This window comes from Mustela putorius, unplaced genomic scaffold (assembly GCF_011764305.1).
Source record: "Mustela putorius furo isolate JIRA1106 unplaced genomic scaffold, ASM1176430v1.1 tig00000145_pilon_pilon_pilon, whole genome shotgun sequence".
Lineage (NCBI taxonomy): Eukaryota > Metazoa > Chordata > Mammalia > Carnivora > Mustelidae > Mustela > Mustela putorius.
Genome location: NW_025421294.1, coordinates 15,157,087 through 15,168,794, shown reverse-complemented (window position 1 = coordinate 15,168,794; position 11,708 = coordinate 15,157,087).

Below are 11,708 nucleotides of genomic sequence, written 5' to 3'. Positions count from 1 at the left end.
AAGTCCTTCTGGCAAGTCAAAGGCACGAAATAAATTGATTCGGTTTCTCCATGAGGTGACAGTGATGCATCCTTCCTTAATCAGTTGACATAGTCTTAAATCTTGGTGCCCTATGGGTGAGGGTACTAAGTAAAGGTTGAAGCTGAGTTTTTAAAGCCCAGTGTTACACTGGGCTTGTTATAGGATGTCAAATTTGTGACCTAAAGTAGAGACACACCTTTCAACAGAGAGGGGTTTTAAGTATATCACATAGGGTAAAGATGCATCCAGTCAAATTGCCCTTAGAAAAGCTCCATATGGGAGCCAATATAATGTGTTTCAAAATATCCAACTAAGCCAACTTTCTCTTCCTTATTAAAACATCTGGGTGCATCTGGGTGGCTCAGTTAGTTAAGTGACCAACTCGGTTTTGTCTCAGGTCATGATCCCAGCATCATGGGATCAAGCCCCATGTTAAACTCTGCACTCAGTGTGGATTCGGCTTGAGAGTCTCCCTCTCCCACCTCACCCTCTCTCAAATAAATAAATAAAGAAAGAAACTAACTAGCTAACTTAATAAATAAATAAATAAATAAATAAACAAATCTTTTTAAAAAAATACTTTTTTAAAAAAATTCTGACTGAACACTACAATTAAGTGGATGCCTTGCATCCAGGATTTGCTACAATTAAAAAAAAAATGTATTTGAAAATCTAGAATCATTCTCTTTATGGAGTTATTATGTTCCTGGTTAAACAAACAAGATATTCCTAAGCAGCTTCTCACACAGGAGGAATATACTCTTTGAGTGGAAGGGAGATCAATCAGAAAAGCCTGCAACATTTCAGTTATTTACTCATTTATTCTCTCTCATTCTCAAACTATCATTCATACAATCTTGTTGCCTCTTTGACCTTCTCACTTCCTCCTCCCCCTCCTTTAGCAGAGCACAAATAAGTGAATTTACATCCATTAAATATCCTCTCACTGTGATTCCACTACAGCACTCAAGGCAGAAAACATCAATTAATCGATATACAATTTTTCTCCCATGAGGTCCAAATTGGACCTGATGTTCCTTCCCAACACAGTACTCCGGCCAGCCACTACCAGCTGACCAGTGCAGGCTCTCTGACAGTACATACAACTTCTTCAAACCACTTGGGTTCTTTGCTAGTTTTAAGCTTCATCTCTGTATATAATTAAAGAAAGAAAGCATTAGATAAGAAGCTCTCCAGCCCTTACTCTGAGATTCTATAATTTCATAATCCTTCAAATAACAGCATGGGTCAGCAGACCAACCAAATCCATCTTGCCATCTGTTTTGGTATGGCCTGTGAGCTGAAAATGCATTTCACATTTTTAAATTTTGGGGAAAATTCAAGGAATAATAAATTATGTGACATGTAAAAAATATAAGAAATTTATATTTCACCACCCCAAAAAGAAATTTAAATTTCACTGTCCATGAATAAAGTTTTATTGAAAAATAGTCACTCATTTGTTTACATATTGCCTATGGCTATTTTCACACCACATAGAGTTAAGTAGTTGTGTCAGAGACCATAAACCCTATGAATTTTAAAATTATTTATAGTTGACCTTTTATAGGAAAAGTATGAACTGGAGTATGATGAAAACCTGTCGATTGAATGCCAGGTCAAGAGAACTGGTATCTACCACAGAGATGTAAAGGATAACAACAAGTAACAGAACATGAATGTATATACTTGTCAAAAATTCATCAAATGACACACTTTAAAAAGGTGAATGGAAAGACATTCCATGTTCATGGACTGGAAGAGCGAATATTGTTAAAATGTCTACATAACCCAAGGTAATCTATAAAGATTTAATAAAATCCTTATCAAAATACCAACAGCATTTTTCAAAGAACTAGAAGAAAAATCCTAAAATTTATATGAAACCATAAAAGGCTTCAAATGACCAAAGCAATTTTGAAAAAGAAAAGCAAAGCCGGAGATATCACTATTTCAGACTTCAAGTTATATTACAAAGCAGTAGTAATTTTTAAAAGTATGGCATAAAATTTTATACTGCCATCAAAATAGATATAGATCAATGGAACAGAATAGAAAACCCAGAAATAAACCCACAATTATATGGTCAATTAATTTTCAACAAAGTGGAAAAGAATATACAATGGAAAAAAAGAAAGACTCTTCAATAAATGGGTTGGGGAAACTGGACAGCTACATGCAAAAGAATGAAACTGGACCACTTTCTTATACCATACACAAAAATAAATTAAAAATGAATTAAAAACCTAAATGTGAGAACTGAAACCATAAAAATCCTAGAAGAGTAAGATCTCTGACATTGTCATAGCAACATCTTTCTGGATACGTCTCCTGAGACAAGGGAAATAAAAGCAAAAATAATCTATTGGGACTACATCAAAATAAAAACTTTCTGCACAGCAAAGAAACAATCAATCAAACTAAAAGGCAACCTATGCAATGAGAGAAGATATTTGCAAGTGACATATTCATTAAAGGGTTAGTATCCAAAGTATATAAAGAACTTGTAAAAAAAATAAAATAAAATAAAAAGAACTTGTACAACTCAATACCCAAAAAACAAATAAGACAATTAAAAATACGCAGAAGACATGAACAGACATTTCTTCAAAGAAGACTTCCAGATGGCCAACAGATACATGAAAAGATGCTCAAATCATTCATCATCAGGGAAATGTAAATTAAAACCACCATGAGATACGGCCTCACACAAGTCAGAATGCCTAAAGTCAAAAACACAAGAAACAACCAATGTTAGCAAGGATGTGGAGGAAAAGGAACCGTCTTGCACTGTTGGTAGGAATGTAAACTGGTACAGCCACTGTGAAAAACACTATAAAGTTTCCTCAACAAGTTAAATATAGAACTACCCCATGATTCAGTAATTGTGCTAAAAAATACAAAAACACGAATTAAAAGGAATGTATGAACCCCTATGTTTATAGCAGCATTATTTACCATAGCCAAATTGTGGAGGCAGCCCAAGTGTCCATCAACTGATGAATAAATGAAGAAGAGTACACACACACACACACACACACACACACACACACATAATTAAATATTAATCAGACATAGAAAAGAATGAAACTTTACCATTTACAATGACATGGATGGAAGTAGAGAGGACAATGTTAAGTCAGTCAGTCAGGGAAAGACAAATAACATAGGATTTCACTCACATGTGGAATTTAAGAAACAAAACAAATAAGCAAAAGAAGAAAACAAACAAACAATGGCAAGCCAAGAAATAGACACTTGAGAACAAAGTGATGATTACCAGAGAGCAGGCTAGGGTGGGAGATAGGTGAAATAGGAAGGAGATGGGGATTAAAGAGTGCACTTGTCCTGATGAGTACCGGCTAATAATATATGGAAGTGCTGAATCACTACATTATATACCCAAAACTAATATCACAATGTACATGAACAATGGTGGAATTAAAATAATATATATTTTTAAGGTGAAAACTGTTATAAAATTAATATTATTTTTACTATCTTATAAAAATTTATAAGAAAGTGGCACCAGATATAAAAATTAAAAAGGAGCCAATAATTTATGGGGAGCTATAAAGTAGTAGACCTGAAAGTAGGGGCTCTGTGATAGAGGCTACTCTGAAATGTAAATTTAACATGAAATTTGTCAATATATCATAATTCAGCTAAGAAATAAGTTCAACGAATGCTCTGCCTTGGGAGAATGTGTTCTAGTCTTTTTTTTTTTTTTTACTATTTATTTACTAATTATGATTTTCTACAGTTGTTTTTACAATTACTTTTTATAATTATTTTCATAAAACAATTACTTTTTAGCAAGTAATTTAATTTCTCTAACTTCTATCTCAGAAGTTGAAATAAGTCCCTCCTTCTCCCATAGGAATGATGGAAGGAATTATTAGGGAAAACACTCCAAACTCTAAATCAAAGTATGATTATTGAGATTTATATTTATGTCAGAATGATGATTCTTTTAGAATGGTTAATGGTATGCATATACATGCTTTTACAAGTCTTTGTATCTGAAATAAATTATGCAGACTTAACTCGTTATGCTTCTGATTAAATTTTGATTCAAGCAAAATAAAGATTGTTTAATACTAACTAGCAATATTAAGTGTCAATAATTTGAACTAGTTTGGAACCTAACTGCTCTCTGTAATCTTTACAAAGTAGTTTTTTCTTGTTTGAAAGGATTTGAGGGCAATGACTTCATAATACCTCATTAGCCGATATGTAATGTGCTGCTTCTTCAACACTTGTTAGGATTTGGGTGACACTCTGTTCCTTTTACTGCAGGAGAACAACAGAGAAGGAGAGAATAACTGGGCAGTAGAGGGAACATCGTAAATATCTAGTGAGAGTAAAGTGTTAAAATTACAAAATTAATGAAGAAGAAAAATGTCTTCCACAGGAACATTTATCTAACTCTCCACGGTTGGAAGAAAGATGGCTTTCTGATAGAAGTTGGAAATAGAGTTCGTATTTACCATAATACTCAAATTAAGGTACGAAAAGTGAACTGATAATCTAGATGGTTTTCAAACTCCTAAGTATCATATATAATATTCAAGTTGCATTGGATTGATATACAGTCTCTAAAACTGTCTCCCGAAGTTCTTAGTGACAGAATTTAATCTGTCTTAACTTTAGATTCTGTATTAGTACAATGGGAGAAATTATTCACCCACAGGTCTCTGTAAGGATGAAATTCACAGAGTAAACGCACAATAAATGTTAGCAATATTCCCATAATTTTCTAGTTTTGTTCAGACGTTGCAAAACAGTGTCAATACTAATGAGTCATTACAGTTTTAAAAATATATTTTTGTACCTTTTGTTTTTACTTCGAGTTAAGGATTTTCTCTTTTAAAGATTATTTATTTATTCATTTGACAGAGATCACAAATAGGCAGAAAGGCAGGCAGAGAGAAAGGGGAAAGCAGGCTCCCTGCTGAACAGAGAGCCAGATCTGGGGCTCAATCCCAGGACCCAAGATCATGACTTGAGCTGAAGGCAGAGGCTTTAATCCGCTGAGCCACCCAGGTGCCCCAAGGATTTTCTAATTATACTGGACATAAACAGATGTGTTTTGTAGCTTATATTATTTAAAATTGTCATTTCACATGATATTTTGTTACATGCTAAAATTCATTGAAATGTTCTTTGTTGTTGCCTAAACTACCCAGATTCATGGAAATAGTTCAGGTTCCTTATCCTTAAAGTGTAGATAATAATGGCTACCCAGAATCCATGCTGTCAACAGTCAGTTGACAAAAAGTATCTTTTTGCAAGTAGGTGTTCAATTAAAAAAAAAAGTTATCTTTATTATATAACCACTCCCTTCACTGAGTGGAGGTAATTTTGAATGGACTACCACTGCTGTAATCTTGTCAGCATGCATTCCACAAGTATGGGTGCAAAGACAAATTTGACAAAACAAACTAGCCTGCTATTTTGCAGAGAGAGTAGGTGAAAATCTCCCAACAAATCATGTCGAGCATAACATGCACGGGAGAGAAAAGCATACCTGAGTCCTTTCAAATAATCTACCCTCTGCTCTAGTTCTTCAAGTTTATCTAAGAAACAGAAAAGTCAAAGGAATTCAAAGAACTCTCCAACAGATGCCCAGAATAATGGGGTCAGTGTATTGGGTATTACAAGACATGAACCTGTCTAGGTTTGCCTTGGACTGTCCCCATGTTAGAAAGTCCCCATCTCAGGACATTTCAACTCTGGACAGAGACAGTTGGTCACCCTCACCATACATCATACTACAGTTTCCATGTGACTACAGCAGCACTGGACAGAAGCATGCAAACGACCCCATCTAAGTCTCTAACACATGGCAAATCCAACCCCAGGAATGGGCTAATGGCACCTTCAGAGCTGCAGCGCTAAACCAAGGGAGTGTGTCAGATGACAGATGAACTCCACTATTCTAATTCCACATTTGTGAATGTCACATGGGGGAAAGAATTGTGTCATGGCCAAAGGCCCAGACCTTGATACCACACTACTGAGGCTTCTACCCTATGACTCTGGGCAAGGTCTCCATAAGCCCCACTCTCCTGAACTGAAAATGGATATTTTTAAGCATTGAATGAGAGGGTGCAAATGAAGTTTTGGGCTCAGTGCCTGCTGCATAGAAAACACTAAATTATTAGTAATAACACTAATAATAATAGTAACAACACTAATCTTATTACTATCATTAGTTTTGATCTATTGTTTTTCTTTTCCATTATATTACTATCATTTTTAGTTATTGGCTACTTAGAACAAGAGATACAACCAAAGGTTTTCACTAAAATCATGTGGACTTTAAGTACATCAAGGTAGACTGTTTCACACTTGAAATCTTCTTAAGTCATTGTGAACTGTGTCATGCTGATCTGAACAATTTACAGACAGTTTTTGAAAAGAGACCCCTTTGACTATGACAAATAGACCCAAATTGCTCTAGTAATTCAACTTCGAGACACGCTATTTGGTCCTTCTAAAGGGCTCCTTCAAAATGCTCGATTTTAAAACCACCTGCTAAGTCCAGAGCCATTCTCTACAGAAGCCAAATAATTAAGAGCTCTCACCACAGGACAGGGCCCTAAAATAAAGAGAAAGTATATCTGAAATGACTGCATATAGCAACAATACGATGGCAAAGACCGCAGAGGAAAATTTTGATTCGGAAGGTAATTCTTCATGAGTATAAGTAATATTCAGAAGGTTTGGCCTACTTTGGGATCTAAAAAAAGCAAAATGCACCCTTTCTCTTCATTCTATTACTCTTTTATAGTTTAATGTTACAATTTGTTTTAAATCACTCCCAGGAGAATGTACAAAATGATGAATTAAACAGAATGGTAGAAAACTGAATCAGTCACCTCTGGAGGACCACAGCCCCTTTCCTGGATGTACCCTGAATGGAGATGTGCTCTGAGAGGCATAGAGGACAGTATTTTACCCTCAATTTCATAGACACTTAAAGATATCTCATGATTTCCTACTATGACGGACACCCTGGATTGTTTCATATTTGCCTTTTCCAAACTTCTCAGTGAAATGGCCTCCAAAAATAGAAAAAATTCACAGAATCTTCAGAGAGAAATCTTTAATTACAGTGTGGACAGGCTATACTGAGAAACAGTTTGTGTCTAAAAAGGTCAATCCCACTAAGGGAAAAACTACTCCCAAAACAACAAATTCAGGTATAAAATTCCAGGGCAAAATACATTAATCCAATGAAACTTAAATTCACCCTATACATGAAAAAGTGTATTTATACAACTATAGATTTTTAAATATCTCCCTAGACAATTAAAATAAGAAATATAATTTCATTAGACATATTTTCTGTTGTTAGGGCACAACTTCATATCATCCACTTTACTCCCAGGTCATATGTAAGAGCAGCTCATTGCAAAGACACCCCTGTTAGAAAAGCACTAACAGAAAGGAAGGAGAGGGGAATTGATAGATAAGCACTTGTTAGTTTGCTCTGCTCTCTCGGGAAATATCAAGTCTACTGCCTGCTCCACCATCATGCTCTTGGATATTCGTGTGTGTGTGTGTGTGTGTGTGTGTGTGCGTGCACGCGCACACAGTGGGGTATGCACAATCTAGGGTCCAATTAAATTGTTTATAGGTGTAGTCCCAAAAGTTCTCTTCCACTTTTGTTTTCCTTGCCTTTGGAGACATGTTTTGAAAGAAGTTGCTGTGGCCAGTGTTGAAGAGGTTACTGTCTATGTTCTCCTCTAGGATTTTGGTGGATTTCTGCCTTACACTGAGATCTTTCATCCATTTTCAGTTTATTTTTGTGTGTGGTTGAAGAGAATGGTCATTTTATTCTTCTGTGTAGAGCTGTCCAATTTTCCCAGCACCATTTATTGAACAGACTGTCTTTTTCCATCAGATATTTTTCCTGGTTTTTTTCTAAGATTTTTTGACCATAGAGTTGAAGGTCCATATCTGGACTCTCTACTCTGTTCCATTGGTCTATGTGTCTGTTTTTGTGCCACTACCATGCTGTCTTGGTGATCACAGCTTTGTAATATAGCCTGAAATCAGGCAACATGATGCCTCCAACTTTGTGATTCTATTTCAACATTTCCTTGGCAGTTTGGGGTCTTCTCTGGTTCCATACAAATTTTAGCATTGTTTGTTCCAGAACTTTCAAAAATGCCACTGGTATTTTGAGCAGAATGGTGTTCAAAATATAGATTGCTCTAGGCAATATGGACATTTTAACAACGTTTACTCTTCTCATCCATGAGCATGGAATATTTTTCCATCTTTTTGTTTCTTCTTCAATTTCTTTCATAAGTATTCTGTAGTTTCTAGAGTACAGATCCTTTCCCTCTTTGGTTAGGTTTATTCCAAGGTATCTTATGGTTTTTGGTGCTACTGTAAATGGAATCAATTCCCTAATTTCTCTTTCTACAGTTAACATTGTTCATGCATAGGAAAGCAATTGGTTTCTGTGCATTGATTTTGTATCCTGCCACATTATTGAATTGCTGTATGAGTTCTGTAATTTGAGGATGGAGTCTTTTGAATTTTCTACATAAAATATCACATCATCTATGAAGAGAGAGACTTTGACTTCTTCTTTGCCAATTTGAATTTCTTTTATTTCTTTTTGTTATTTGACTGCTGCAGCTAGGACTTCTAGTACTATTCTGAACAATATTGGTGAGAACAGGCATCCTTGTCATATTCCTGATCTTAAGGGAAAGGCTCTCAGCTTTTCCCCATTAAGAATGATATTCGCTGTGGGCTTTACATAGATGGTTTTTATGAAATTGAAGAATGTTCCCTCTATCTCTACACTCTGAAGAGATTTAATCAGGAAAGGATGATGCATTTTGTCAAATGCTTTTTCTACATCAATTGAGAGGACCATATGGTTCTCGTCTCTTCTCTTATTAATGTGTTCTATCACACTGATTGATTTGCAAATGTTGAACCACCCTTATATCCCAGGGATAAATCCCACCTGGTCCTGATAGATAGTCCTTTTAATGTACTGTTGGACCCTATTAGCCAGGATCTTTTTAAGAATTTTGGCATCCGTGTTCATCAGAGATATTGTTCTGTAATTCTTCTTTTTGATGGGGTCTTTGCCTTGTTTGGGGATCAAGGTAATGCTGGCCTCATAGAATGAGTTTTGAAGTTTTCCTTCTGTTTCTATTTTTTGAAACAGCTTCAGGGGAATAGGTATTATTTCTCTTTGAATGTTTTATAGACTTCCCCTGGGAATCCATCAGGTTCTACTCTTGTTTTTGGCTAGGCTTCTGATCACTGCTTTAATTTTGTTACTGGTTATTGGTCTATTCAGATTGTCAGTTTCTTCCTGTTTTAGTCTTGGTAGTTTATAGATTTCTAGGAAGGCATCCATTTCTTCCAGGTTGCTTAATTTATCGGCATATAGTTGTTGATAATAATTTCTAGTAATTGTTTCTATTTCCTTGGTGTTAGTCATGATCTCTCCCTTTTCATTCATAATTTTGGGACTTCATCAAGATAATAAGCTTCTGCTCAGCAAAGGAAATGGTCAACAAAACAAAGAAGCAATCCACTGAATGGGAGAAGATATTTGTAAATGATACTACAGGTAAAGGGCTGGTATCCAAGATCTACAAAGAACTTCTCAAACTCAACACCCTAAAAATCGAATAATCAAGTCAAAAAGGGGTAGAAGACAAGAACAGACACTTCTCCAAAGAAGACATATGAATGGCTAAAAGACACATTAAAAAATGTTCAATATCAATAGCTATCGGGGAAATTCAAATCAAAACCACTTTAGCAGCAATGTCCACAATGGCCAAACTATGGAAAGAGCCTAGATGTCCATCAACAGATGAATGGATCAAGAAGATGTAATATATATATACACAATGGAATACTATGTAGCCATCAAAAAACTTGAAATCTTGCCATTTGCAATGACATGGATGGAACTAGTGAACATGTGGTTCATGTTAACATGCTAAGTGAAATAAGTCAATCAGTGAAAGGGAATTATCATATGATCTCTCTAATATGAGGAATTTGAGAGGCAGGGCAGGGGGTCGTGGGGGAAAGGAGGGTAAAAAGAAACAAGATGGGACCGGGGAGGGAGACAAACCAAAAGAGACTCAGTCTCATGAAACAAACTCAGGGTTCTTGGAGGAGAGGGGGGGTCGAGGGATAGGGTGGCTGGGGGATGGACACTGGGGAAGGTGTGTGCTATGGTGAGTGATGTGAATTGTGTAAGATTAATGATTCACAGACCTGTGAATAAATAATGCATTATATGTTGATGAAACAAATAAAGCATTATATGTTAATATAATGCCCAGCAGGGACAAAAACTTTTAAAAGATTAAAAAAATAAAAACCACATTGAGATACCACCTTACACCAGTAAGAATGGCAAAAAATTGACAAGGCAAGAAGCAACAAATATTAGAGAGGGTGTGGGAACCCTCTTACACTGTTGGTGGGAATGCAAGTTGGTGCAGCCACACTGGAAAACAGTGTGGAGATTCAAAAAGTTAAAAATAGAGCTACCTTATGACCCAGCAATTGCACTACTACAAAGATACAGATATAGTAAAAAGAAGGGCCACATAAACCCCAATGTTCACAGCAGCTATGTCCACAATAGCCAAACTGTTGAAGGAGCCAAGATGCCCTTCAACAGATGAATGGATGAAGAAGATGGGGTCTATGGAATATTACTCAGCCATCAAAAAGGAAGAATACCCAACTTTTGCATCAATATGGATGGGACTGTAGGAGATTTTGCTGAGTGAAATAAGTCAAGCAGAGAAAGTCAAAATTATCATATGGTTTTATTTATATGTGGAACATAAAGAATAACATGGAGGACATTAGGAGAAGGAAGGGGAAAATGAAGGGGGGAGTCAGAGGGGGAGACAAACCATGAGAGACTGTGGACTCCAGGAAAAAAAACTGAGGGTTTTGAAAGGGAGGAGAGTGGGGGGATGGGTTAGCCCAGTGATGGGTATTATGGAGGGCACATATTGCATGGAGCCCTGGGTGTTATACATAATGAATTGTGAAACACTACATCAAAACTAATGATGTATTATATAGTGACTAACCTAACAATAAAACATAAACAAACAAACAGTTTATAGGTGAATAAGATCACTCCTTCCCTCCCTGCTACAACTTTATCTGATCCCATAAGGGTAAGGTGTAAACATATGATGTAAAGAACAAAACAAGATGCAACTGTTTTTTTTTAAATAATACATGGACACTGTTTAAGAAATTAAATCATTTGTATATTTTGAGCTGTCATTCACAGATGATTTGCTGAAATAATCTGAGGAATTGATATCAGATAAGCCAGGTTTGAATCTTTGGACTTTAAAACAACTTTATGGGACTGTCCTTTCTTTTAAGTTGTATTTTTAATTATTATGCTATGGAAGGTATTAAAGTTGCATCATACAGGGAGCCTGGGTGACTCAGTGGGTTGAGCATCCAATTCTTGGTTTTGACTCAGGTCATGATTTCAGGGTCCTGAGATCAAGCTGCATATCACCTAATAATGTGATTATTAAGGACCCCACCCCACCATGCTCAGCACGGAGTCTGCTTGCTCCTCTTCTCTGCTCCTCACTCCCCACACTCTCTCTAGAATAAATAAAATATATATAATATTTTAAATT